General features: G+C 42.9%; 1 non-coding gene across 1 annotated transcript; it reads right to left on the bottom strand.

Annotated features, from left to right (window-relative positions):
* Positions 1-3,149: 3,149 nt before the first annotated feature.
* TRNAQ-UUG lies at positions 3,150-3,221 on the bottom strand. The gene has a single exon. It is a non-coding gene; the product is annotated as a tRNA-Gln (tRNA).
* Between the last annotated feature and the right edge of the window lie 2,721 nt (positions 3,222-5,942).

The following is a 5,942-nucleotide window of genomic DNA, read 5'->3' as shown; positions in this document are numbered from 1 at the left end:
TGAGAGTCTTGGCCTTGAGTGGCGAGGTTGGGTCGCATAGATGTGAAGAGTTGGCATCTACTTGACGGTTCCTTGACTCTATTGGCGAAGTCTGGATTTGAACTTACAGTGGTGGAGATGGGCCAGTCAGAGTCCTTGGCGAACGACGCCTCTTCCTCGTTGTTCTCAAGGATGTCCTCGATTCCGTCGATGGAGTTGGTTTAATAGTCACCCACTGGGGGGGTTAGGGACGTCCTCGACTCCCTTGGTGGAGTTGGTTCTATAGAGGCCAATTGGGGGCAGCCCCACTCAAAGCCACGGTAGGAGTGGGTGGTATTCTCCCCTCGGGCATAGCCTCATCCGAGGTCAAGTCCACAATTCTGCACCTCTCACATTCAATTTAGCCTCAGTCAGTTTCACCACTTTATTCATAGAAGCATTCAACATGGTGTCAGTTGTACAAGTCAATAAGCATTCAATTAGATTTCAAAACATATGCAAACCTTTACCAAGAAAGCTATGAGAGAAGTCGAGATGAAACTTTATTTGAATTTGTGAAGCAACCTTTCCTCAAATAGAAGGTTGCTATTGAACTTCATATCCTACAGCTTCTGGGATACAACAAAATAACCCCATTTTAGATAATAAATTTTTAAAGTTGGGGTTGCATGTAACTAAAATTGACACCGAGTAGACTACGACATTGGACTTGGAGGTTTTACAAAGAAAAAGTGGGGCTTCCACCCCTTATGAAAAGATGAGAAGTTCTTCAAGAAATGCAACCTGGCTTTGGAGGAAAAAAAGAATACCCCATCTTTCATTTTCTTTAGGTGAAAGAAATAATGGAGGATTTGTGAAGATAGGGGAATTCAGTACAGTCAAAAAATGATGACTACTACACCGGTAAGGATTCGGAAAGAATTTGGACTAAGTTGGAACAAGGGACTACGGAAATACTATGACACATCAAAGAAGAAAGTTGGGATGGAACAAAGCCTGTTCAATAAGTGACTTCGAAAAAAATCACAAAGCCAGGAGTAGGGAAATCTAGGCAATTGTTACCGTTCAGGACTACTATGCGATGGTCAGCAGGAATCCTATAAGTTATCCTTATTTGTTCCAACTCACTGTCGTTAAAATCCGATTCAATGAACCTGTACCAAGAAGCATAAGATGACTCTACATCCATCGAGAGACACAATACAAGGCAACATAAGCTACAACTTAAGACTAGACGATTGTTAGTTGATCGAAGTAAAGGGTGTAGATGAAGAACAAGGCAACTTACTAAAAGGTGGCACGCAGAGTACTCAGAGATGAAGAAGACGAAAACAGTTGATACAAAAGCAAGGATTATGCGATAAAGGCAACGACATCTCTCTTTGACCTAATATAGCTCCGCTCACTCGACTATGACCATTGGATTTCTACAATCATAAAGGCGGGATGGACTTTCATCTGCTCGATCGAGTACATGGATCAAACCAAATCTCAATAATCATTGCGACTCGGATGACGCTTCATCTTCTCTACAGATGATCACACCAACTTAATGATCACGCAACCTTGGAGGAATACTAATGCACTCCAAACTCGAGGATCGAGACAAATTGTGTACGGTGCACATTTAATAAGTGTAGCCACTTTTTTACTGCATGATGTCATTTGAAACATGCATGGGATTCGCCACGTGGTAGAAAGAGACAACATGTTCGACTCATACAATAGTCTAGTCAGTCGGACTTTCACCTTCTTCGACTAGATTTAAAGAGAAGATTGGTGATACAGGAAGTAATCAAAGGATGCCACGTGTTAAGGCGAAGCCAATAGTCTTGGGGAAGGGATTCTCTGGTCCGCAAATGCTAGATCATCCCCTGGTCTAGTATTTGCATTGGTGGGAGGCAATTGCCTCCACCTGTTTAACATGTGGGGGTCATTGCCTCCCACCAATCCACCTTTCCTGGTCCAGGAGCGAACCAGGAAAGGTGGTCCAGAGGATCTCATTCCATAGTCTTGTTGAGGTGGTTATCAAAGTCAACAGAAGGTCCAAGCCACCCCGGCTCTAGATCGTCCTTGACTCCACGTTGGCCCCAACTCCGCACCACTCTCGGCTATATAACCATCCCTGACTTCATGCTATTCCCAACTCCACATCAACCCCGGCTCTGCGCCACTCCCTACTCCTTGACTATCACTTATTCCACACCGCTCTCAGTTCTAAACAAGCTTTGTATCTGTGTCGTTGCTCGCGGAAGATATGAATAACGTGGTCATTTTCTTCGGAGAACGTGGAAAAACACAACCATTTGTTCTAGGAAACATGAGTAACATAAGCGGGAATCTCGGAACACGTGGAGAGCATGAGGGCATAGTCACAACTATATAAAAGATCGTTTGCTCCTGTGGGTGTAGGTCGCACATGCACCTAAACTTCGAGAAACCCTAGACCACTCATCTATTTTTTCTTCATCCTCCCTTATCGAAAACTTACTAGAACGTCGTAGTGGCTATGCTGGATAACCCCTAGTCGTTATTCTAACTCTTTCCTTCATGTTTACTTCTCTTCAGGCTTCAATGGATTTTTCTACAAGTTCTTGTTATTCATCGACAGTGTCAAACAGAATCAAACGTGAATCTTAATATCTAAAGAGTCCACTAGTTTTTTAATTTAATATCATTCAAATGGAATCCAATTAATACTTGTAGTGAATGAGTATCCACTACAATTCAGATGGCCAACTTTGCAAATTAAGTCTTATTGAATTGATTCAAATGTTAAGTGATAAATATTTAATATATTGATTACAGAGCAGTCACGGCTGTATACTTATCTAGAACTTTCAAGAAATATTTAGTTTTTTTAAGCATAGAAGTACAAAATTTTTTGAGATAGAAAAAAAAAATTATTGAATTTATTTAAGAGCGACAAGTATTTTAATATATTACTTAAGTTCACAGTAGGCGTGCATACTTATCTGAAACTTTCAAGAAACACCTAGTGTTTTTTTAAGTATAGAATTAATGGATTATAATAATTTTTTGAGGTAGGAAAAATTTTTTATATATAAAAAAAATTTGATGAAAATACAATTAAAACGCCGAGTTTTTTTTTTAAGTATAGAAAATAAATTATAATAATTTTTTGATGTAGGACAAAAAATTATAATAAAAGGTTCCACCGAGATTTGAACTCGGGCTATTGGATTCAAAGTCCAATGTCCTAACCACTAGACCATGGAACCTTTAGTGTTGTTGTTACTCTGATAAAATTAATTAAATATAATATTTTTCATAGCATCAAGCAAACAAAAAAGTCAACCCGATAACAAAAACACTAATTTCATGTTGACAATTACTAATAATCCCTAAGTGATCCTAATAATTATTTCAATAGCAATTTAGCACTACATCAAGCTGCTTTTCTACTGAATATCAGATAAATATTACAACAATATACTGGAAATATATGTGGATATTAGAGTTCAGATTTCAACCATATAATAACTTACCAATAGTACTGATGCCTTTTCCTTTCTTCAATAATACTTGAGGAGCAATAAACTATTGTGTTCCGACAGTCGAAAATTGCCTAAAAAAATAGAGATACATTGTATCTATAGTCTTAGACTTGATTTTTCACTCTTATGCTCAGACTCCTTTTTCTTGTTTGTGGCTTCACGGGTGCTGCTCCACATCTCTGGTTTTTAGGCTTTGTCCATTCTTTAGAGAGCACAATAAAATAAGCCATTGCTTAGTCTAATTTCTCTTTATTGGACACTCGAATATCTTGTTTATCACCATAACTTTGCATTTTTATCACGACAGCCCTTGTCTACCTAAATCATATCTTGTTTATCACCATTTTTTTTATTTTGATTATTCATCGTCTTATCTTTGTCAACTAGTGTTTCATACCCAAATCATATATCAAGAAAGGACAGCAGATTATAGGAAAAACCAAATAGAACAGCACAGTTTTTGTAGTGGATGCATGCTATTGATTCTAAAGCATGATTCACAAAACTCTAAACTGTAAACATTTATAGTATATCGACGACAGGATTTGCAGGCAATCCTGTGTGTTCTTGGTGCTTGTCGTCGGAAGAGCGTTTACAAATAAACGAACAACTCTTCATAGTTCATAAATCAAATCCCTCTTCAACTATTTGATGTTCTCTCCTCTCACTCTTTATTAAGATTTCTTGGACGAATTTATAAGAGGAGATGGTCTCATCTCCTCCTTCTTAATGATGGAAGATAAGAAGGAGATCTAGTCCCCTACCTTATTGATGGAGGAAGATGAGTGGGCAAGTAGCGCCCAGTTTATCTAATATCTTCTACTCATTCAAGTCAATCCATAAAGGTTATCTAATTACAAAGTGTTGGTGTGGGAAGCATCCGACGATCGAACCCAAGTTTTGATAATGACAAAGGGTTCAAAGTTAAATCTTGTTGTTATCTAACATGTTGAATGAGTATTTCAGGAAAGTCCTAACTGCGGTTAGGCAGGTGAAAACTCTAGGGGGTGGTAACCCTAGGTCCTAGGGGGTGGTAACCCTAGGTGGAGAAAAGTCCTAGCTGCGGTTAAGCAAAGGGAAAACCCTAGGGGGTGGTAACCCTAGGTCATAGGACGTGGTAACCCTATGCGGAAAGTCTTGGCAGGTCGATGGCTTCAGGCAAAAGCCCTAGGGGGTGGTAACCCTAGGTGGAAAGTCCTGGTGTCGCGAACCAGGTGAAAGACTGGACTAGCCGGGAAGCGGATGTCCAGCAGAAAGTCCGGAAGCGTCAAGTGCTGAGCAAAAATCCAGTCGATCTGGAGGATCGCACTGGCAACAGGTAAATCTCCTGAGTGGAGTAGGTGAGGACGCGTTCCCCGTAGAGGGAACAGTAGGCGTCGGGTCGACCTAGGGTTTCCGATAGGAAATCCGAAGTCAGACCCGGACAGTCCGAAGACTGTCATAATATTCTTTATCATATTCATACTTGATCCTGTCCGAAAGCTGAATCAACGGGCGCTGGGCACGTGGCGCTCTCCGAATCGCTGACGTGGATCTCCGACAGGTCGTACGGTCCTCCGGCGAACCTACAAGGAAGTCGGGTTGGGAAGGGGTTCCCGGCGACGACCCTCCGACGCTCAAGTCAGGCAAAGCTCAACAAGAAAGTGGCTCCAAGGATCGTAGAATGCGTACCTCCGGCGAAGGATGAGGGCCTTTATATAGGACTGGGGGGAAGCGGGTGCACACATACCGCGGTGTACACGTGTCCTCAGCCCATACCCCAGTAAGGGCCTGTCAGTGAGCTTACCTGACCCCATACTGCTACAGTCCAAGCACGTCTTCGATGGGACAACTAAACCCCCTGTCGTAAGATTTGGAGTATGGCCTAAACGTAGAACATGCCCGCTGTCAGATAAAGACGTCCCTTGTCTTTTTCCCCTTGTTCCTGGCCGAACGTCCGGCCGGCCAACCTATGCCTTACGTCCGGCCGGACACCTATAGTGGTCTACTTGGGAGATTCTCGGTAATGTGCTTTGTGGAGACTTAGCAGTATGCTACCTCATGTCTTCGGCCGAGCGTGCCCTCCGCTCGGCCCTACGCTCCTGTACCATGAGCGTCGGGGCCCAGCTTCCTGCTGGGTCGCCTTCAGTTAGAACCCGGTCAACCGGCCGGACGTTCGACCCACCCATATCCGGTCGGCCACCTGGCCATTTGACTTCCGCGTGGCGTTGACTCCCCAGAACGGGGGTCCCCTGTTCTTACCGCCGGATCACTTGCCTCCCCTTCAAGTCTAGTCGAAGGAGGCGATTAGTCCGACTGACTGGACTGCGAGTCTAGCCGGGCGGCGCCTGCGTGGCATTATCCTCAGCTCGGCCTACCACAGGGATGGCCTTGAGGTTAGTCAACAGCCACATTCCTTGAACCTCCTCGTAATCTGCGCCAATCTTCGACATTAAGGCTGAGCAT

This window comes from Zingiber officinale, chromosome 6A (genome assembly GCF_018446385.1).
Source record: "Zingiber officinale cultivar Zhangliang chromosome 6A, Zo_v1.1, whole genome shotgun sequence".
Taxonomy (NCBI): Eukaryota; Viridiplantae; Streptophyta; class Magnoliopsida; order Zingiberales; family Zingiberaceae; genus Zingiber; species Zingiber officinale.
This window is presented reverse-complemented; position numbering and strand designations above follow the sequence as displayed.